Here is a 25,538-nt window from a genome sequence, read left to right on the forward strand (position 1 = left end):
GTTCTGTTAATTTTTACGTGGCATGTATGGAACATGGGCCGCACATGTCGACTATTAAAACTCAAAATGAATGATATAAAAACTCTTGTGTGAGTCCTATCACTGATTGACATGCTATCTTATTGACATGCCAGCATACTAGGGATACCACACAACGACTATTGTAGAAGCTATCGGTAGAGGGTTTCTTGACGATGCCTTGGAAGTTGCAATCATAAAACTTTTTGCATTGATAAACTGCATAAGAAGCACAGGGTGATTCAGAGAGTACATAATAGGGCGAAGGAATTTTAGTCCTGGTGATTTCACTATGGGCTTCCTGAAGGCCTAAGTGCGTCGTCAGATATCCACCCTACCTACCTAGTTCTGTATCCTAATCGTGATAGATGTAGACTTACGTATATACAAGCATGTAGTTATGACATGTAATACAATAAGTAAAGAAAAGCTATATCAATAAATAGCACAATTTATGTCAAAGTAAACCGGATCGATGGATATTCTCATATTCAGTCGTTAAGGGAGATGTGGACCGATTTCGATATCCTTGTAAATATCCGATAAAAAACCAAAAAAGTTGATTGCATTTAAATTGTGGTTACTTTTAATCACATTTTACCCACTTACACACTATATAATAAGGAAAAATGTGATTGTTATAAGCGAAACCGGTGAAGTACCTCGTAAAATACGATAATAAAGTATCGCGAATTTTGTATTTCTTAGAAAAGTGTTTATTTATTCATGAACATCTATTTTGTCCTCTTCAAATACGCGATGCATTTTGACCAAACCTAGTACGGTATTAAACATATGTTGATGACACCGTTTTATAAATTTTTCTAATCTCCACTGAGCAAGTCTACCGCTTAGTTCTGATGACTTTAATGTGATAAAGTGAGACATACCATATACATATGTAGGTTAGATAACATATGTGTCAATATAAAATAATGAAACTGGACGATCGATTTTTAAAATTGACAAACAATGATAACTGATCTCTGCGATCATATTTGTTAAAATAAACTATGTATGTATACACCCTTATATTTTTACGATTTCTAGATTATTTCATATATTGTTTGGTTTCAACCGAATTTAATTTTTCTTACTTGTATATTTTACTTTTCCTCAATATAAATTGTAACGAAGAAAGTGCTCTTAATTTTTTAAAAATTAAATTAATTTTCATTTAAATATATTTTAAAATACTGCGCTGTGAGTACACGAAGTTAGCAGATGAGGAATAAGAAGAAAGAAAGCTACAAACTAAATGTGAATTAATACAACACAGTTTAATTAATACTCTTTGTGCAGTTAATTACCCTAATTACGCCACTGTGGCATTTTATAGCTCCAATTTACAAATTAATTCTGCCGTCAATTGGCATACTCGACGCACCATTTTATTCACATTTCACATGCAACTCATTCATACCACTTGCAACATTAAATATTCGTACTCGTATTAACAACATTTGTACACGCTTAATACTCATGCATATACACTATTTTCCTATTGGCTTTGGCATTTCCATTTGAATTTATATATGTGCTCTTATTCTACTTGAAAAGCTTAGTTTTAACCTTTTCAACCAATAATTAAAAATACTATACTCTGCTTAGTACTTAAACAATGTTCATATCCATACATAGATAGTTGGAAATGAAATTACTTCCTTTGAATTGTATATTTGAGGATGAATAAATTAATTTTGTACACTAATGTCTGCAGCTGCTAATCTCACGACTTGCTGCCGACAGCAACAGAAATCAACATCGCTAAGAACAGTGTTTCACGCTTGCGTACTTACAATGAAACAAATTGGCTGCGGATGGAGAATTATGTAATACTTGAGGCATTTGAAGCGCCAAGTCCCATTGTGTTTAATGAGTGCAATTTTGGGTGTGGCATACCCGCTAAGCAGGTGGACTTCGGTGAATTCTAGTTGTATTTCCGAATTATACAACTTTTTTTTACTTTGCTTCCAATTACTGAAAATATGAAATGAATTAAATGAAAATTTGAAATGCATATTTCTTTGTGTGCTACACAACAATTTATTGCTGCTAATTATAATGCTGGCTCATTAAATTTGGCTGCTTTGCGCCATTTACTTCCATTTGGAGGATGGTTTATGCAAATTGTTTGACTTTTTATGTGCTGTGCTGGTACTAATTCGTTGTGGGTTTGGATTTTATGTTTCCACCATTATAATAACGCATAATTAAATAAAATTATTAAATTATATGGTAAATTCCACAGAAATGTAATTCCAAATAGGTTATTTGTCTTTATGCTTTCGCGACTAATAAGAAAGAAAAATAGTTGCGGCCATTACATAGAAGCATTTGATGTCTTATGGTCCACTATGGGATAATGTATACGAGTTCATTACAAAGAACTAATAAATTTGATATCGGAGCTAATACATGGGAAATTCTTATGTAATAAATAGGCACAACTTTATATTTTTATACTCTCGCAACATGTTGCTACAGGATATAATAGTTTTGTTCACCTAACGGTTATTTGCATCACTTAAAACTAATCGAAATTGATCAAAATGATCCAGTTGACGAGGCGAGTTGAAATTTGGGTGATTATCTGTCCGTCCGTCTGTGCAAGCATTAACTTGAATACAAATTTAGATATCTTGATGAAACTTGCTACATATGTTCCTTGGCGCCCGAAGAGGTCGGTTTTGTAATCATATTTAATCCACTGCCAGAAAAAGCCTAAATTAAGCACTAAATTAATGAAACATAATATAACTGTACTTTGATACAGCGAATCGCAGTAACTAGGGACTTCTGTTGGTTAAAATTCGTTTAAAAATGCCCTTAAAGAGCTAAATTAACTAAACTCGCTGGAAATAAGTTCGTTTAGCACATCTTCATATGTTGCGATGAAATTAGTAATATCAGATAATAACCACGCCCAGTTCCCATATAACAGTTATGTTGAAACCGAGTAAAAGTGCGATATCTCACTGAATAAATACGCCACAAGCATTAAATTTCACAACCAAGATGGTGGGGAAGAGCTTTATAGGAGCAAGTGTAAAAACCCATAATTAAATAGACAATGGGCTTGGCACCGCCCACCATTAGGTGAAATTTTATATCTCAGGAACTACTCGACCAATTTTAACCAAATTTGGTATTTGACGTTACTCAGCCATTGCTATAATACACTGTGTAAATGGACAACGACCACGCCTATTTCTCATATAACACAAATATAAATTTCATCTGATTCTATCACTTTCAGTATACAAATTAAGCACGTATGAATATATAGGTATAAAACTTTGCACAAGTAGTTCCCTCAAGAAATTTAACTTTACGTCCAAAAATTGTCGAAATCGGACTATAACTTTTCATGGACCCATACATCTAATATCTGGACCACAGTACATTTCGATGATTTTTACTGAACATATCGGTCAATTTGTGAGTTCTAGTATTATATATGTTTATAAGAGAATCTATATAGATAAGAGAATATTTTTGTGATGACAGCCTGCCCTTATGCCAAAAATAGATAAAAACGGGTCAATACTTCCCTTAGCCCCCATATACCTTACATAAATATTTTCGAACTTCCGGTTGACTTTATGCCACAGCTATAGGTCAATAGTAAGAAATATTAAGTAAACTATGAATGAATATATTTCAAAGAATAGTGTCTTTTCTGGCTTGTGATTGTAAATCATGGGCGCAATATTTGCTACTTTTATTTAAAATATATATACGAAAATCCCTAGCTCGAGTATACTCGTATAACGTTCGGTTACACCCGAACTTAGCCTAACTTGTTTTCAATATTTTCATTTTGATCCGTTTTCAGCATATGGAAATATATTTAAAAGCAAACTTATAAGTCTATAAAAGTTATGTAACGCCACGGGTTTTGTTTTCAAGTATTGAATAAGTAAGTTGTGACCATTGTCAGTGTAAATGACTTCAAATCCAAAAATTTTCCCAGTCTCCACAAGCCCAATATAATAGTTTTCAAACAACTTGTTGGTTATGTGTCGAAGATAGGGGTTAGAGCAGAATGTTTAAATAAATTAAAATATTTCAAATAAAATTTAAACTGCCTTACATAATATCATTCGGTTACAAAATATTTATTTGTACGTATCTTTACATCTCTGATAAAGACTTACTTTTGAAAATTTATTCTGAGAGTAAAAAAAAAACAAGAATTTATATCAATCAGGCATTATTAAACATATATTTAAATGCTTAAAAAAATTTTTTTATTGACTATTTGACACATAATAACGGCTACTAGACCCATTTTCGGAGTCACACATTTTTCAAGAGGGTCTCGACGGTCACTATAATTAAAATATATTTTCACCAAATTTTGCGTTTTTCATTTATGAATATGGTATGGAAATGTATTATACCTAAATCCTTATATTTCTTTAACATCATCAATTAGTCTAAGAAATATAAATTTAGTATTATATAAATTTTCCTAAATTTTACAATATTATTGTTTAATAAATAGTACTAAATTTGCCGAATTTGTACAGTAAAATGAAATATAATATGAGTGTGCATGCTTTTCTTTCATGTCATATCGAAATACTTTTATGTATGCATATAAAAGCGTATCCTTAAAGTAGGCGTTCCCCGCCTCCTATTTAACTGGCTAACATTCACATCCTGTAAATCAATTTTTTCACCTTTATATATTTTCATGTCATATTACTAGACATGGTTTTTTGTTTGTGTTTGTGTTATTGTTTTATTTTATTTTTTTCCCTTTTATATTTCTGTCTCACATCTCGCTCCGTTGCTGGTTTTATTTTACATTTCAGAGGGTGCAATGGCATATAATCTTTAACAAAAATAATGTGAGTATGTATATGTATTTACATATTTACCTTGAAAGCCGCATATGAATAAGACTGCGGCTGTGTACGGAAGAGCCTCAAAGCACAAACTACCCCTTGTAACTTTTAATTTTCATGTACTACTTTTTTATGGTTAAAATTATCAATATTATTATAATACAAAAATTGTATGATGAACTGTAAAGGTGATTATAAATGCGTATCTTTCGGTATGCGCCACGATATATTGTAAAACAAAAATCGGATAATCGTTTGAAGGAAGTGTTAAACCGTTAAATATAATTATAACACAAATTTTTATGTTGCATTCACATACGTTGTATGCAACTATTAGTAGTTAGCTGAGATGGGAAAGAAGAAGAGTACTAAAAGAGTAGGAAGTTATCAGAACACAAATAATTTGGAGAGTGTTTGAGGTACGAGCATGATAATCTTCGTATCTTCTTTTTTTGGAAACAAAAGAGCTAACATAGTTTCTGGAACTTTCTGAAAGATAAGATATATGTTATACTGATGAGTTTGCAAGAAAAAAATAATTATTATTAAAATGAGATTAAGTGGATGGCTGGACCTAAAGCAAGAAATATAGAGACAAGATTGCGCCTCCCGACTATGTGATGTTACTACGATAATGATTACGATTTACTCACACCCACATAGACATTTACCCATTTTTGTTAACACCCGAAAAAGCACTTCTTAATGATTTATTTGCATTTAATTTTATATAAAAACCCATATACATTTAAAGTTTTTCGTTTCATTGTTTTCCCCCATTTTTGTGTGAGATATGACGTCACAGCTGTCACAGCCGAAATATTAAAAAGTAACGGTAAAAACTCGGCATAATCTGTAATTCTTTCATGCTTAACCTGATGTAAACTTATTTATGGATAAATGGTGGCCGACATCATTACTACCTGTTTAGGTCTTTTGAATCTAATTCCTTAACTCTTTCCTTTGACCATCTAGGTGTACTACCCAGTTATTGTCCATGCTCGTGAAATAGAGAGGAAATATATAATCTATTTCCATTTTTTTAATGCATTATACATACAAGATACATTGTATCTGTTCGTTCAATGTGAATTCAAAGTTCCTTATTTACCTAGTTTCAATCAGACGTCTCAGTTATTGCTTGAGATTTCATATAACAAATTTACCGGACAGACCAAAATCAAAAAATTTTATTTTTGAAAAATAGTTTGTATATAACAGGCGGTTACATAATTTCACGTTATTTCGTTTCGTTCGACGAAAGCTCTTTTTGTGTTAACGTAATATTATATTATTTAATGGTGATAAAATGTTTCTGATACGAAAGTGGCCTTATGTAAATAGATTTTTAACTTCAGGCTATATGAACACACACTAAAATTTTGAATGGCCTCAAAATGAACTTGATCGGGATGGCCGACATTTTAACACTTTAGAGTAATTGGGCTCATAGTTCATAAATATTTGGGTATGTAAAAGGTTTGTGCAGATGAGATGTCGCCCGATCACACAATCGAACACAAAATAACAACGAATTTAATTTTTAGCTAGTATTAGACTCCATTTTACATAAATATGAGACAAATCTGAGGAGCCCAAACATCATCGTATATTTTGAAAAGGAAAAACCTATTGTATAACGTTATCGGAACTTTTGATGTATCAAATCGTTGAAAAACTACCCAAAGAAATAAAATTGCTGAAATTGTTCTTTGAATTATTCTGCATCCACTATATTTTCCGAATTGATCGCCTAGAGACTTTTCCGTCAAACCTGAAAATAATGCTAAATGGAAAAAATTTAAATTAATTACAATTAAAAAGTGTAATCGCCGGCGCTAAAGCCTATTTTGAATCAAAAATTGAATCGAAAGGCATGAATAAAATCGAAACGTACCAAAAGCTGAATTAAAAATGAGAAAAATAGACGAGCTCAGTTAAAGTACAGTAAATGTTTATGAGTCTACTATATAATTTAGAGACATATAAATCGTTTTTGAAGAATATTTTGATTTGAATTGTCTTTTACTATTCCAACATATATTATATATATTCAGTCAACTAGTCAAGCTAACGATAATAATTAACGGTCAATTGGATTTTCTACAAAAGTTCTAAGGAAAATACTTCCTATAATCCATATGCATATAGCTATGTATGTAAATGCATAGCTATTAGTAATTGTCCTCTTTGAAATAATCCAAAAGCACCAAATCATTATTATCCGTGCCGCGCTCGCCATGAACTTTGGTTGGTTGTTTGGTTGCCCCTGCCACTTTTCGAAAAGCATGCCTGCCACAGGCCTGCTAGTATATAATTTTATATATTAAATTCTTTATTATTTGTAATTTTAAGCGCTCCCCGTGTGGTGATGTGGCCTGGCATTCATCTCCCATCAATGTCGCCTGCCATGTGAATAAGTGGGTATGTACCTAAATACCGGTGTGTACTTGTAAACATCGTCATTGTCGCTATCCCATGGTGATAATCACTTAATTTGTAGCTCGTGCGCTGGATAAAGTAAAAATATAATACCACGACCTTATTAGTGGCACAGCTAACAATGATGGGTTTCTGGCATTGGAAAACCAATGCAAACATCGAAAATTGCGATAGGAGGGAAATTATCGAATGCGATAAGTACCAAAATGAATGTTTATAACAGAAATGTGATGATAGGAAAACGTCTTTACGTAAAATTATATAGGTCCGTTAAAATTTAATTGACTTTTCCTAATTAAAAAATTAGACGAGGTCCTTGAATACGTAATGTTGACGAAAGACTTTTTCTAATAACCTTTGATATTTACAAGCAATGTGAAACACCTACGCTTGAGGCGTTTATGAAATTTAAGGAGTATAACATTTTGCATATAAGCGGCAAACAACCAAGGAGACTAGGCTTTTAAGTTTGGGAATTTGGGTGCTTATATTTTAAATGAATTAGACTAAGCTCTGTCTACATAATCTATGTTTTATCGTCATCAGATATTAATTCTAATTTTGATAGTCGCCATGGAAGTTTTGATTTCTCTGCTCAACTTCCCTTCTAAAAACAAGAATCGAATCAACGTTTTTTTTCAAAAAATCCGAGATTGTTACCGATTTAATACGCCTTAATAAAATTTACTAGCGTAGTAGCACCATTGAGCGGTGAGGCAAAATATTTATTGAACCACTGTCGTACTTAATTTTCAGCGGGGTCTAAATCTTCCATCAGGAGAATCGTATACCTGTAATTTAACAAAAAGTGCGAATGAGTCGTTTATATCTTCAACTAGGGTTCAACCATAAAACATTTATTTTCCAATTCCCACGAGACTTTTTGTACTTATTAGTTCAGAGCCGACACATTCTCTCATAACTTTAACAAAATTTATCTCATGTGATAATGCACTTTCACATAATATTTATGAAGGTTCCCCGAAGGAAGGGTTGCAAATAATGTGTTATAAAGATAATTATATAATTTTTTTTTTTGCAATCCCGAAAATCTTTGATATACAATTTTTTTAATATCAAAAACGAGATAACAGTTTGAAAAATTCTCCAAAAATCTGGTTAGGAATTAAAAATAAAAATTTTATTCTTATATACCGATTTAAAAATAAAACTAAATTAATAAAGAAAAGAAAATGCAAAAGCAAATTAAAATAAGAAAAACTTTCAAAACTTGTTAACTTTGACTGCACCGAAGCTACATATAATAACCTTTATAGGAACAGTATGTAGCATGAAAGGTTATAAGAGGATCTATATCTTGATTTTGATCGATCAGTTTCAGGGGCAGTTAAATCCTATTGTAGTTCGATATCGACGCTCCCGACAAATAAGTGGCGGAGAGAAGGACGTGTGCAAAATTTTTGATCGATAACAGACAAATAGCCGGACATGACTAATTAGCCTCAACTAATCGTGTTGATCATTTATAAAGGATTGGTTTTTAGAAGTGTGGCTTCCAAAAAGAAATAAACGCATATAGTTTAATGTTATGACCAAGAATTTAGAAAGTAGGCTTTGTTATAAAGATGAGATATTACCATTATATTTTAAAAATGATTTCGGACAAGTTAACCCCACGGGTGCCTCGAATAAATTCCAGCCGAGAAGCTCAATTTTCACCTACTTTTTGCACCAATTGTGTCTGTAAGTCAGCAATAACGCGCCGAATATGCTATTACAAGACGTCAGTCGTCTCGGTTTTATCTGCGTGGTCAAGCGAATGTAACTTTATGGCCGTTTTAATTTATGCAGAAATATGGACCAGTGATTATTCCCTCTGTAAAGCACACGAAACACTTTTTAGACTTTTTGAGGATGCAACAATTTTGTTTATTAACCCATTTAAAAGTGAGCTTCATCGTTGAACAATTTTTTTTAGTGAAAATCGGGATAGGTGACCATCTCATTCTCGGCCCATTCACTGAACGTGTCATGCGCTTGAGTACGAGTTGGATTTTGTAGGCCCGTAAGCCAAGATCCTTTCACAAAATCTTCAGTAAAATGGATAAGCACAGCTCCAATTATTGCGCGCGATGGCGGATGGATTAACTCGGGTGTTCTTCGACAATGTGCTCCACAGCAGCAATAGCGTGTTCGGTGCGGACTGTACGACGTCTTGGGGATGTGCATTATCAACTGCAGTAAACGTAGTGCGAAACTCATCCATGGTTGCTCGAATTATCGACTCTGATGTTCGATTATATCGAATGAATATTGGACGCCGCGCGCTGTTCATTATCAAATGACAAACCAAACTGAGTATAAATCAAGTAACAGCTATCAAAATACTAACTTCAAAAAAAGTACACTTGGTAAAATCCCCGTTTTATATACTTTATAGGGCTTCCGACATTTCCTTACGTACCAAAGAAAAAAAATATTTATCCCATTTATCAGCATCGACTGTAATTGGGTTAATAAAGTGATTTTACAAAATTAATTATTGAATAAAAACCTTTTGCTTGCGTAATGACCAGACTACTCCCATTAATAAGAAGAGCAATCACCAAGTAACACATCCAGAAATCAATATATCTTGTCATTGTGATCATATTAATATCTATATTTGAAAACAAATATTGGACAACAATAGGCGAGCAACTCATATAAGACATACATAAGATCTTGCTTTACAACGAAATGGTATTTGCGTTGGCAGTAGTCAAATTGCATGCTGCAACCAATTATTGTTAATAATGACAAAAATAAAATGCAAGAGTTTAAACAGAAAACGTAGTAACAGCAACTACCACAACTAAAAAATAATGCCAACAAAAGTTGGCCGCGGTGCGCCATTTGACGGTGGAAAATTTAGTGAAGGAAAAAATTAATAGGACCGCATTCATTAAATCCATTTAATGCAGAAGTGAAATTATTACGCGCAAAACAACCGTAATTGCTAGTTGGTAGGGAGGTAGCGGCAATGAGGAGTAAAGTAGTTGCAAATTCGAATGGCAGCAATGCCACAACTCTCCTAATAGTTGGGTTCAACGTTTGACGAACTGACTACTGTTTGCAACACCCCAGAAAGAGCCCGCCACATCTGATAGCCACCATTGCGAAGACTCGCTGTGCTTATACTGTCCGGTTGGGCGCCGTTGATAGAGTACTAGTATAGCGGCGATTTGGCGGTGCCTGCAACGGATGCCAAGTATCCGCCATTAAACTGACCAGTAATTTGCGTTAAAACAGTGCGAAAAAACGACGAAGGAGCACAACAAAAGAAAAACTGCTAAAAAGACGTTAAAATTCAATGGCGGATTGTGGCGCAAAACCGGTAGCCAGTAGCAGTGTTTGGAAGCAGTAGTAGTAAAAACTGAAAATATACTGAACACAGCGAACGACTGTTGCTGTTGTTTTTGTAACATTTAATATCGGCCAGTTTTTTCTTTGTTTTCGCCACACTTTGCTCAGTGGCAATTAGCTTCTTAGAAATCGCATTGCAGAATTTTTTTTTTATTTTTATTCCACCTCTTAGAGCGGCCATTTTGTTCGCATGAGTCAAATAATTTGTGTTCGCATGAGAAATGTTATTGAAAAAGTGTTCAATTGACCATTTGAGAACGCTGAAGGATAGGCGAAAGAAAAGTAATAATCAAGACATTGTGTACTTGTATGCAAATTGCGTTAATACTATTGTTTAACAATAATAATTACGTATGGCTTTGTGAATGCGCGCAAATTACATTAAAAGTGCAAATATTTTCTTAAAATAAAAACTGTTACTGTGTAGTGGGTTTATATACCTTATTAAGGGTATCAGACGATTTTAAATGTTTCATATTCCTTTCAAATTCTTCAATTTCAAATGATATAAATAGGGTTGATTATTTTGAAACGTTACGCTAATAAGAAAATAATTTTAATTTTTATACCCTGAACAGGATATTTAAAGTTTACTACGCAGTTTGTAACAGCCAGCAGGAAACGTCGGATACCCTATAAAATATATGTAATGATCAGCATGACGAGCTGAGTCGATTTAGCCACGTCCGTCCGTCTGCCTGTATATGCGCGAATTGGTAACTCAGTTTTTGAAATATCGATCTGAAATTCCTTTCCTCCCCAAGAAGTTGCTCATTTGTCGGAACCGCTGATATCGGACCACTAAAGTATATAGCCGCCATACAAACTAAACGATCAAAATTATGTTCTTATATTAATAAATTTTATATTTATAGAGATATCTTTTTAAAATTTTGCATAGATTATTATCCAAAACTCCACAGAAATTTTCTAGATCCAAGCACTATAGCATATAGTCCTTAATATCTTTTTGATTGAGGATATATCTTCACGAAACTCGGCATTGACTATTGTACAAAGCAATGAGCAATACAACAACAACATATAAGTAGTTACCATACAGACGTATCAATCAAACATCAAGTTCTTTTATCAAGTAAGTTTTTGCGATATCCTTGGTTTCTATATTGTAATATTAGATCAAAGTAAATACTGAGACATTCATTACCTACTAATTTTTATCGTTCATGACAAGATGCACATTAAGTTTCAGTTATATATTTCGCTCAGTGTCGAAAATTCTTGAGTGAGAAAATTCTCGAGTTATTTATAGAGATATAATTTTCCTCAGCACTTTTAGTCACTTCTTACTACATTTCTGCTCAGTATTGTTTTACCAAATTTTGCAATTTCCAAATAATAAAAAATTTAATTTTTAACCGAATCGGGTTTTGAGAGTTATGGTACTATTTATATTTGAACAACACTATTTTATATTTAATAAATTGGTATTTTCATTTGCATCGAACTTTAACAATAATATAAAATAACAAGAAAAAACGTTAACTTTGGTTGTACCGAAGCTACAGCTGATACAAAGGATCCTTACAATAAATTGATTCAGATCTAATTTCGTGAATATACCTAGTCAAATAAAAAAGTTTTCCCTGCAAACACTTTACTCCGATCGTTCAGTTAATATGGCAGCTATATGCTACAGTGTTCCGATATCGGCCGTTCCGACAAATGAGCAGATTTTTAGTGAGGAAAGGACATGTCAAAATTTCATCCAGTGCTTAAAAACTAAGGGACTAGTTCGCGTATATACAGACAAACAGACAGACGGACATGGCTAAATCAACTCAGCTCATTATGCATGATCATTTATGTACATATTTTAAAGGGTCTTTCTTGGTGTTACAAATTTTGTGGCAAACTTAACATACCCTGTTCAGGGTATTAAAATCAGAGAAACCGAAAGTTTTTATGTATAGTAATACGGACTTCACCTCTCAAGTAAATGTTACCACTTAAGTTGTAAGTTAGTCCCAAATTTTAGTATGTGATTTTGAAAGCTATAACATATCGAAATATGCATAACTGGATGAGTTGAAGAGACTGTGTTACTGGAAACATTTACATAGAAAACTTAAAACATTACCTGCATATACTTTTTCTTTTGAAAATGCTCATTATACGGTTAAGTATTAGGTAGGTAGGTCTCATAGAAGATGTTTATTCGTGTCTTCCTCTTCTACCTCCAGACAATTTTTACAATAGTCGTTATATGGCATTCCTGATCTACTGCCCATATTCCATTCCTGAGACGCTTGCCTGCTTATTGAACAAGTAAGGGTTGATTCCTCCGAGACTCAGCTACCTTTACTTGACCTTTCATTTACTTGAACGAAAACCTAAGAGACTTTAGTGATCTCAAAGACGTCTGGCTGTCTGTATATATATATATGTTTTTTTTTTCTGTGTGCAGAGAAGTCATCGGCGCTCACTCTGTTATCTAGTTTGGAACCAGCCGTATAGATGCTTATCCCTGCGTCCTTGTCCACCTCGCCCCTTTCCCACTCTTCTTTGGAAGTGACGCCAATATTGGGGACCGGATTTAAATTCAACTCTGTAGGATTTCGAATATCCATGGTAATGGTAAGAAATGGGAACTTTCTAAGTATCATAGAATGCCAATTGTTACCGGCGATCAATAGAGACGATTCTCTCAGTCTATGGGTTGACTTCGCAGCTATTTGCTTAAAAAACAAATCTGTTGGAAGTAGGTGTAAGGTTATAGCAGCAGGTTTAGCGTTGTTATGAGAGCTCCATTGATGCAAATACTGGCTGCTCTTTTTATGCTTTACATACGTCTTTTCCGTTATTGGCCACAATACCAATATACCGTAAGCCATAATCGGTCTTATAACTGCTGTGTAGAGCCAGTGAGCTTTACGAAGCGTTAATCCCCATCTGGGCCCCATCGTTCTTTTATACGTGTAAAGTGCTATAGCAGCTTTCTTTACCCTAGCTTGCCAAAACGGCTTTTATGCCTAAGTAACCTAGTAGGGTGTATTCTTTTATCTCCAGAGACTTTTCAATCTCTGTTACCCCTGAGCTTAGCGCTATTACTGAGGATGCGAAGCTGCCATTTTTTCTAGATTTGGTTTGCTAATTACGTGTAATTCTATTCGCCTTTCCAGCGTTTTTAAGACTAATTGGTCTGAATTCCTTTGGATTAGTGTGTGAGCTTTTTTCCGGCTTTAGTATACCACATATATCACCCTAACTTTCCTCCATTATGAGGAAATATAGTTTAATTGCAGTGTCCCTTTAAGCATGGTTGTTAACCAATTTATTATGTAGCTCTGAGACTGCTGTAACTGAGCCGGGAATAAACCGTCAGGGTCCGGCGAATTGTAGGGCTTGAAGCTGCCTATCGCCCAATGAAAATTACTACCAGATACTATACAGGGGAGACTCTGATTCCACTTCACCGCCCAGTGTATACTCCATTGTATGGTTTTCGGAGCTGCCTGGGTTCTTAAGTACGTTAGATGACCAGGGGGGCTTAATTCTTCCCCAACTACGTTTATTGGACAAGCCACCTCTAGTGCTTGTCGACAAGAATCTGTGAACTATTTAACGAGGATGTCTAGGTCCTCTTTGTTCCCTGGTTGAAATGGCGAAACCATAAGAATACGCTTTTTTAGCTCCTGTAGGGGCAACTGTCTGTTTTCCTATGATTTTTTGATTAGTATAAATCAAAAAAAAAATGTATTTACGAGTGAGATAAATATTTCAATCTAATCCATTAAAATATATATATTTGGACTATAATAACCATGAGGCCTGATATATATTTATTTTATTATGGAACTTTACATTAAATTAGATATTTATCTCGCGAGTAATTGGTTTGAGTAATATTATTCTAATAGTCTAACATGCTTCCACGTTTCTTGAAAGGAGTTATTATATACAATAAAAAAAAAATGTATTAATGTTTGTATGCCCATAAAAATATGATTTGATATAAATGTGATTCGAATAAATTCATTAAAATATCCACCACGAAGCCTCTATAGTTTATGTAGATACAAAAAACTAACAAATTATAACACAAAGAATTCAAAACAAAAATCATCAGCCACGCAAAGCTAATTTTACTTTATTGTTGTTGCATTGGTGCCACAAAATGGCAACAATCGACGCGGCCTACCCAGAGCACATCAAAAAAGTATCAAAAACAAAAAAGTGAATTGCATTCATAAATGCAGGCGCAGTACGCAGACGCAAAAGAAATATGCCAAAAAGGTGAGCAAAAATGCGAAAATTGTAAAAACAAAAGCAAAAGCAATATTAATACACTTTAGCAACGGCAAACAAACGGGATTGGAGAAGCTTTGGCTAAAGTTAAATTATTGATAGTGGTGAATGGTGGACGTTGCTAGCTGACAGGCAAAAAGCGCTTACTTATATTGCTGGTTGATTGCCTACTGGCACGCCATTGCCATCGCCAACGCAAACGCAATCCTCCAGCGCCCAACAACCGACAACAGGCAACGCCATTGCTATTTGGCTGGTTCACTGACTACAAAGTTAGCGAGTGAAGCGGTCTGACGGGCAGTTTTTAAAGAGGTTTTTTTTTATAGTGCAATGGCTGACGCTGCAAGAGCAGTGCTTAAGAATGGCGGCTAGCTGGTGATTGTGGTGGTGGCGGTGGCGGTGACGTTGGTAACGACGAAGACATAGCGCTTTCGAAGTTTTTTTGGTTGTAGCGCTCTAATGTGCGTGTTGTTATTTACTGCAGGCATGCGATTCTCGGCAACTCCATCCACCTTTCGAAGTAACATTTTTCTGCATAATTTCTTTGTGTTTTATTTATTGAGTTTGCTTCTTTTTTCTGTTGTCCAAGCAAATTAATTTTAATGTTCGCATTTCTTGGTAGTTGATAGCGCTCCCTGCTGTAATGAAATGTTCGCTGGTACGTGCTTGCGCAACGTCTTCGCTGCCACCGGTGCCATCAGTGTCAGTGTAGTCCCGTAGGCAACTCTACTTGATACTCGATCATTGGCCGCTAATGGCACACTAAAACTATTACACACACATACACACATACACACATACGCTTCACAGCGCTTTCAGACTGTGCAAATACTACATCTAAAGAAAGAAAACTGGTTGCACGAAGTACAACTTGGTGCATGGTGCTTAGCTGGTCTACTACATGGCGCGCAAGTGGCAACCTCATTCGCATTACAAAGCGACGTGCGAATGTAAATGCTATTGCAGAGTTACAAGGTTGATGCCACACGAATGACTTCTGTTGTTACTCCTTAAGGAGACACAACAACTGAGAATAAGAAGAAACGCAAAATAATCGCTGCAGTAGAGTTTCGATAAAATTGCAGTTTCTTTTCGCTGATAATTGTCTCTGCTGCTACCAGTTGTAATGAGCTGACCGTCGCCGACAAACTTCAACGCTGCAGTTTAGCTTTCCGTTTGCCATTTGCTGCAGGAAGCACAAGTTGTAGATACCAGCTGTGTTCGTTGCATGCTTAGTATTTACTCTGCCCCATTTCGACTAGCGTCAAATTAGGTAATTGCAATGCATTAGATATTTGGTTGTACGTGTAAGTGTGCGGGTTTTACATAGTCTGCAATTCGTTAGTTGCGCCATTTTACGCTGCTGGTTTCCACGTAGTGACGGACATAAATTGCATACAACAACAAAGTAACCATGCGAAAATTATAGACTAATCTTGGCACAGTTAATTTTCCACAGAATTTTGCTACTGGTTGTATTCATTGATGCATTATTATTAATTACTATAATAGAACTTTTTTAAATAACGGTATCAGTTGTGCATTTCCGGTTAATATCGTGAAATATTCAACCGCCTGCCTAGATTACCGGTACTCGTCAAATATATATATACTTCACCTTGCTTTTTTTTTAAGATGTTCGAAACAATCCGACAACTGCTTAGGCTTACCGCCAGATAGCACCAAAACCCCAAGATGAACTTACTAGCAACCAGATTCGCCTTGGTGCGACTGTTTTTTTACTAACCTGTTTAACCGTCAAAACTTTTCAGACGAATTAACGAAGATACATCATCGTTTTTTCCAAACTTTTCATTTTGTAAGCTAATTAATTCACGGACCACTATTGTATTTGACTTTAAATGATATTAGAAATAATATTTAATAAGTTGTTATTTTTTAAATGAATCTTTGGTTTACTGTAAGTTAAATTTCTATTTAAGACAAGAAGAATAGTTTACTTCGATTGCTCCGAAGCTGTAATACCCCTCACAAATTCAAAAGACTGCTTACAAAAACTTGATTTTGACCGGTCAGTGTTTTGGCAGCTACATGCTATAGTAAAACCCTCTGAACAAAACTGAGGGACTACTTCGCATTTATATAGATATGTTAGGCTTACAGACGGACAAATGCTAAATCTACTCAGCGCGTCATAATCATATATATATACGAATATGTTTTCTGGGTGTTACAAACTTCGTGGCAAACTGAATATACACTTTTCGGCGGCACAGAAGACACCCTACAATAAACGAGTATGTGATCGAATTAAATTGTAAATAACGGTGTTTGTAAGTATCTGAATGTATCTTATCGTCAAAGTAATGTAAATAGTTCTCTGTTATGTATAAGTATAATACATATATATGTTATGAACAAAAAGCAGTTTTTTAGGAATGATAAAGTAAAATTTGTATTGTTTTAGTTTTTTTGTATAAGCCATTTTATAAACATTAGAAGAAACTCATTGCACCCATTATATTGCGATACAACCCAGTTTGTACAAACAAGTAAAACTGCGCTATGAATTCCTTAATCATTCTGATATCAGAAGCTAAACATTTTGTAAACATTTGTAATAATTTTCGCGATTAAAAAATACTGAAGTTAGCTTACTTAAGACTTAAGCAACAAACTCTCTTTTCACTGAAGATACTATAAACTGTTATTGTTCTAAACTGAAACTAACTTTGTTAAGAAGATGAGAATTTTAAGTCATTTCTATGAGATTTAGTATATTGTAAGGTAACATCACACTTTAGTACATAAACATATGTGCAAGCAAATAAGAATCATAAATGACGCGAGCCAAAATATGAAACATCTGCCAAGCGCGCACAGGATGTGAGCTGCATGAAAATTGATACTACGCAACATGCAATACAGAGGGAAGTCCACTACGGCACCCATGCTATAATTACATAGTTTGCGAATATGAAAAAAATTAAAATCATTCCTATATGTAGTTATGAATAAATTCAATTGCGCAATGCAAAATGATGAATTGTGCAGATTGTTAAGCAACTACATATAATACACCACTCAAAACTCAAAATGGATTCGCAGCGTAATCAGAAACGCATCCATCAATGGCACTTCCGCTTAGCGACAAAAGATCGAGATTGGTAAATGCTGGGTATAGCTAAATACCCTGTTCTTATACGTACCCTAGCAGCAATAGCACCCAACGAGTTGACAAATACCACCAGAACACACTATTTCCAGTTTTCCATTTTTTAAATATTTTCTTATTAAATAAACACTAAGTACTCAAAGGATTCGTTATGCACCCTAGGCGCTTAGCACTGATTTGTAGTAAAAAAGGGGAAGGTGCGAGTAGCACAAAGAGTAAATAAACAAAATAAAATGGGTGCTGAATGTCTACATACACAGACTCACAAATATATATATACATTCATATACGCAATATGAAAGGACTTCCGCTCGACGGCGATGTCTATAATTATATTAAAGTCCGCTTTCAATGAAAAAACTGTAATTTAAGAATAAATTACTATAAAGCTTGAACCCTGTAAGCTATTTCTCCACACTGCGGAAATGTGAGTAAAATGGAGATATATTTTTACGATCTTATGTATGCAGAAATATATAGCTTCCATACAATAATTATTTGAAGTATTGGATTTTGTTAAACACAAATTTCTAATTAACAAGCCACTTAATACAAATGTCATTACCGTTGCAAATCCTTTTACGGATAATCTGAGTAAATTCATATAAATGAGTTCATGTAAAATTGAACCGAAACACCATCGAATTTACAAATAACCATGTAACTGCCTTAGCACTTACTTCCCTCCTACTTACTTAATTTGCTTTTGATTTTTTATTAACGTAACCCACATACAAATATCATTGGACAAAAGCAACGTTTCCGGTTTGACATGTGACAAAAATGCTTGCCCTCAGCCCAACAAAAAAGGATGCAAGCGAATAAAGGACATTTCCCAAATATTGTTGTATGCCTTACGCTACTAACATTCTGTGTATGCCAACGGACCCCTGTACAGTGGGCGTTACATGAGCTACGCCCACTTAAAACTGAAATCACAACGGATTGTGAGGTGCGAGATCCTTTAATAATAATCCTGTTTCATTGCAATTCCGCTCTCCGGCACATTTACGTAGATTTCAATTTTATTCCACTAATTCTGTACTTACTTTATGTACGTTATTAATCGAATTGTTGTATTTAACATAGCTCATTATGTTCTGTGCGATCTGTGCATGTGTAGAAGTTGTTCCATGTGCGTCCTCAGCAGGCTGTATGCACTATTTGCAATGCAATGGTTGTAGGTAAGTAACCAGTCGTCCGAGCGCTACTGGGCGTATACGGTGAGCGACTTCACACATGCATACAAACATATCAAGTATATGCTTGTATATACATACGTATATGTTATAGGAATATTCATGCGCGCGTGCGTACAGTACTCGCCCAGTCAGTTTGTCAGTTTATACGCCAGTCAGCCATCCAACCAACCAGCCGGCCTACCGTTCTGCCTCTATTACCCGCCTCTCGGCCAGCCTTCAAATAATTTTCGCTATAGGGCTATAGGCGGTGTACGAACGTAGGCATGCGCACAACTGTCGTATTCAATGTTGGCGATTTTTTCACTTTAAATTCAACCGTTCTTTTCGCTATTTATGAGTAATTGTTTATATTCGGCAGACTAGGCTTTGCACCATGGAACGTGCTGCTGATGCATTATATGATTGCATTATTTGAAGCTGATTAGTTGCATTGAATTATTGGATGGATGCAGTGGGTCGAAGGAGTTGATAATTTCATACATTTCCTGCTGAAATGTTCAACATCTGTGAGAAAATTCAATCCGCTTGGTATATTTTAATGTATTTTTGAGAAAAGTAATCTAGTAAATGGAAAGAAGTTTCATTGTTTTAAGGAAGTGAACAAATATTTTATAAATTCGTTATTCACTTACACTTAGTTCATTATTTTAACTTAATGAATAGGACGAACGAAGTACATAGTAAAACTGTACCAAAAGAGTGACATAGAAATAAACCTTTTTGCGACAAAGCAATACGCAGAACCTTAAAATTAATTAAGGATATTGTAGTAAGCACAAATTTTGCAGTGCTTTTTGTCTTATGGCATCAGACTTAATATTATTTACTATAAGCAGTAAGAATATTGCTTATCTTTAAATGTCAGAAAAAACCTTATTCCCGGTTATTTCGATGGTTTTCCCCAAATCAAAGTATTTGCCGTAAAAACTTTAGTTGAAATTTGACGTTTGGGTATTATCGATAAGAACTCAACATGTCAACAAACTTTTGGTTGAGTTGTTATAGTTTTGCAACGTTGCCCTTGAAGTTGTTCTCGAAAAGTTATTAAAGAAAAGAAAAGATTATTAAAATATTGAGATAGCAAATTGTTGGTAGAAATATGAGTTTATATGATTTGCGCCTACGTGCCTAAGATAGAAAATTTATAATTACAAAAATAACTGTCGAAATAAAATTGACAATAATTTCTTTTCAAAGTATCATTTGATTTTTTTTTGAATTTCACTTATAATCATGATATATATAGAGTCAATAAAAAGTCAATGTGTTTTTAGCCATTTGGATTGTAATAAATAAACTTCTTCACATTACTTATAACTTCAATAAAGACGCACAATGTACATTTTTGTTTGCCCCAGTTCAACATTAAAACTATTTCTACTGCACTTTGATAACTGCCGTCACCAAACGACAAATTTTAAAGTGGGAGGTATATCTGTGCTTCGGTTCTTAGCGCGGTGGATTCAAGCGATTCATTTTAGGATCTATGCACTCTTTCGTAAACATCAAAAGATTTTAAACTGAAATTAGTTGTAATTTTTATGCCAAATAATATTTTAGTAGTTTTAGAATTGAGTTGTTCCAATTTCCGTTCAACTGAGTCGATCTGCGAACCATAATAAGCGTACCAAGTTGAAGTTATAAATCATTATTGAAATATTGCAATCAAACTAAACTTTAATGATGAAAAGAAAAACATTTTGCACACCCTATAAGCGGTTATGGTTTTATTTAAGAACGGTTTTTGAATTTCAGCAGTATGAATATACGCTGAAGTGTAAGTATAGACTAATTATCATATCACATAATCATAACTAAAGTGACAAAAATTTACTATTATTTAAAAAAATTTAAAAAAATATATATTAAAAATTTATTTCTAGTGATATCAATTTTTTTTCCTTGAAGTATTATATATTTTAGTTGACTGCAAATTATTGCTAAAAATAGGCATGAATATTCATTATTCTCATTTATCCTTATTAAATCTCAGCGATACATGATTTTTTTTAACTTTTTAATTTGTTGGCGTTTTCAGTGAATTATATATCCGCTTCTTTCTTAACTAAGTAGATTAGGCGCAAAAAATGAAAATTCCTCAGAGCATAATGAAAGCAGTAGAAAGGTGTTCGTTTTTAAACTTTTTGCAGGTATGCAGTTAAAATTCTTTTTCTAAATTATTAACAACTGTGCTTGTTAAATAGAAGTATACAAAACACATATTGCAACGCTGTAACAAAAAGCATAGCCACACTATTTTCTAAACGAAAACAGGACCCCCTAAACTCCAATATCAATTTTCATTGACACACAAAAGCCACAATCGGTGACGTGAGAACAGTACATATACATAACGTATTAAAAAAAAAAAAAGAGTTTAAAAATATTATTATTAACAGCGCAATGCCAATCAATTGTCATATAACATAGGTAAATACCAGGTTAGCAAGTCCCTCATGTGCAACCCACAAACTGCACGCATTTTCTAGTTTATTAAAAAACGGCCATCTATGAGATACACGCATGCCCTTTTCTAGCGATATAATTGCTGAGATGCGTGCAATTCAATGAATGCGACAAACCGACAACAAACGCAATAACAGACCGTGACAATATTTGTTGTATTTAAAAACCAACGTCACAACAACTGACGCAACAAATTTAATTTGAAATATGCATGCTAAAAAGTTCGTAATATAGAATATTAATGAAAGCAAAAAAATCATTCAGTCATACAAATGTTGCAGGCATGTTATTGCCTACACTATATATGTATGTGTTACATCTCTCATCATGAATCAACCACAAAATATTATATAACTGCCGGTTGTTTGAAATTATAAACTTAGAGGACAATGAGTAAAAGTGCAGCGTAATGTTGACAAGCTATGGAAATTCTTTATCCCAACAGCAAACTGCTAAAATGCCTTCCCTTGAATTTGCAAAATAACCGTTAAATTTAAATAAGTATAAAATTAGTATAGTTAAACTTAGTGCGGGTGTAACTGAACATTATATGATCTCGTAATTTGTGAAGATCCATAGCTTTCTTTAAAAACTTTCGAAACAAATTTTATTTAAACAAGAAAATATTTTAACCTCAGTAAAAGTAATACCTTTCACAAATACAAAAGATTCCTTACAATAACTTTGATTCAGTTCAGTTTGTATGCCAGCTATACAAGTATGTTATAGCAATACGATCTAAACAATTTCTTTGGAGATCGCACCATTACCGCAGCCAATAATCTATGTAAAATTTCTTGAAAACCTCTCGTCAAATAAAAAAGCTGCCCATACATGTTTGTATGGCAGCTACATGCTATATTGGGTGCAAATTATCAAATCGATAAAACTGAGGGACTAGTTTACATACATACAGACAGGCAGATGGACGGGCAACCTGGCTAAATCGACTCAGCTCGTGACGTCGATCACTTAGGTATATATACTATATAGTATAGTTTTGAATTCCATATTCGTTATTAGATGAGCTTACAATAGTATTTGGTATTTTATTAACCAAAGATAAAGATCATAGGCTCACATAGTTTCAATACTACAGTTTGCTTCATGTCCAATAAAATCAACTTAAGTATCATAACTAACTTCGAGTATATTATATTGGTGCTGTGGAAAGGTACTTAATTTTACGCAAAATTTTTATCGGATTACATAATGATAAAAAGAGAAACATTTTCGATTAAGAGAAAGTATGTATTGAGATATATGCGATATAAGATCATTATTTTAATGGTATTGGCATAAAGTCCTCTAGAATAACGCAAATATGAGTGCCTCTGGGCTACTTTCAAAAATTATATACTCAACTTCCCTAAAAGCGTATTTTTCAATTTTTACTAACTTTTAGTTTAGTCTAGTTAGTTGTGACTTATCCATATGCAGTAGAATCCAAACAGCTTATTCAGGAAATATATATATAAAATTTAATATATGAGCAGGCAGTAAATATGTTGTCGTAACTCGATCCTGGCGATTTCATATAAATAAATGGAGTACTTTAAGTCGTAATGCAGCTTGGTTTCTGGAGAGGTTCTGGAATATTGGGATTAAGCTTATTCAGCAACACTCGTATACATATGTACATATATTTTATATATACCGAGCTATAAAATTGCATTTCAAAATCAATGCTTGAAACACCACAAGGAAGGTAATTGCAATATAAAACTAATTTTTTGTTGTTATTAACTAATACGCATAATTATACACCCAAATAATAGGTATATAAATCTAGATATAATACGTATTTAAAGTACATACATAACTGAAATTTGTTAGTTGTGGCTTTTATATGCATAAACACTTATATATAAACACTGTATAGTACACCTAGAATAGTCAACAATTGATTCTGCTCTTTTTATAATTCATGTATAATATACTTATGTAATTTGAGTGTAAAAATTTTAATGAAAATAAAACTAAGTGTAGTGTAAGCCAAATATATATTTTTGTAAATCAACGCCTCCTTGTTGAGCGTTTTGTTTGACATTTTGCAAAACCTGTTATTTGGCTCATTCAGTCAACAGTGGGCGTGTGTAACAATAATCAACAATGGTTGTTGGGATAAATATGTGTTGAAATGCTTACGTAGGATTTTTAATAAGTGATGTGGTTTATTTTGTTTATTTTCTAGGTTATAAAACATCTTTCTTTTGTTATTATGTTAGCTCTCAATGCAAATCAAAAGAAGCGAAAAAATTCAAAGTACAATACTTGTAGTAATTGAAAGACACTAAAGAAGGCCCCAATTTAAACAAAATCAGAAGCAAAGTTATGCATTTATTGAATATGGGGTCTAAGCTTAGCTATAAATTGCACTTTTGGTAGCGATATAAATTTTGCCAAGAGAAACGTTGTCCAAATATGTGTCCAAAAGTGTTCTATAAAGTATAAAATCACGGAGAGTGACGAAAGTTCGTCGGTGCAGTATAAATATACAAAAGGTGAGAAATGGTCTAGGAAAAGTTTTGAATTGAGCCGATCTATTTATGAGAGAAATTATATTTATTTATTTTAAGGTTAAGACTTTCATATTCATATCAAATATCAAACTTTTTTGGTAACACCCAAACACTAAATACACGGTTAACATCAAAGATATCGCCATTTTAACAATGTTTTTTTCATAAGAAAATAAATATATTTCAAAATTAAAACCGCAAGTCAAAGTTAATTGTAAATACAACATTATAATTTTTAATTCAACTCTCAATAATTCAAAATTTAATAATGTATGTAGCTTAAACTAAATCAACAGCATTTTTACTAACCACTCAGGTGTAACTAATGAATTTACCGCCAGCATTCAAAGGCATTCAAGTGCACTAATTTCAACCCATTGATAAAGTGTTAGCAAAACAACTTTTGTTGGTCAACAACAGAAGCCGCGGCAACAGCAGTCAGTCGCCAGTAATTAAATTAAAAAACAAAAACACACAAAAAATAGCATGAATAGGGAGATTTATGTATGACATTGTGAATAAAATTTAATTTTCAATAAACAAATAGCACAAACGCCGTTGAAAACTTTGGTACACAAGCTCCTATAACACAAAGAACCAAAACAATTAACCAAGCAGAATTTTTGAAAAATTTCTACCGACATACATTCATACATATTCCATGCAATACAGCGTTACTTTGGCTGATAACCACGTGTGCCACATGCCACATGCAGTGTTTTTGTCAGCTACAATCTGCGGCTTCATTTAACGCTGCTGCAGAAGTCAAACACCAACCAACAGCAATAACACATACAACAATAGTTTTACTATTCAACTTCAGTTGACAACAAACCACAAAATGTTGCCACAAGGAGCAAGAAAATGTTGAGCAGAGCTCTACATCATACGAACACTTTTGTGTTGCCTGTGCTGCCTGTGCTGCCTTGTCATTTATCCACCACATGTCCTGGCCGTCGCATTCTGCCTGCATTCGCCTTTCATTTGTACTTTTATATGTTCACTTTTAATTGTTTGTGACTGCAATATAAATTAGTATAATAAGAAAATTTTGCGCGCTATTAGGCATTACAACGCGAAGGTACAGCCACAACTCTGTTCGATTCTTTTGCATTTTCCCAGCAAATATCAAGAACTATTATAGAAAACACAGCATCATTACTCGAAATATTTCTCAAATTCTACACAACTACTCACTTTCGTTTAGATGTTCGAAAGTGTGAGTAGATGTGTGTGCGTGCGTACTGTACAATATTGTCTA

The 25,538-nt window shown here is 33.8% G+C and overlaps 1 long non-coding RNA gene across 1 annotated transcript; it reads right to left on the minus strand.

Moving 5' to 3' along the window:
* Positions 1–19,066: 19,066 nt before the first annotated feature.
* Positions 19,067–20,010, minus strand: LOC118681443 (uncharacterized). Its single transcript, XR_011396643.1, has 2 exons — positions 19,922–20,010; positions 19,067–19,849 (listed from the first exon to the last, which is right to left on the minus strand). It is a non-coding gene; the product is annotated as an uncharacterized lncRNA (long non-coding RNA).
* Positions 20,011–25,538: the final 5,528 nt, after the last annotated feature.

Source organism: Bactrocera oleae, chromosome 5, assembly GCF_042242935.1.
Source record: "Bactrocera oleae isolate idBacOlea1 chromosome 5, idBacOlea1, whole genome shotgun sequence".
In the NCBI taxonomy this organism is placed as follows: domain Eukaryota; kingdom Metazoa; phylum Arthropoda; class Insecta; order Diptera; family Tephritidae; genus Bactrocera; species Bactrocera oleae.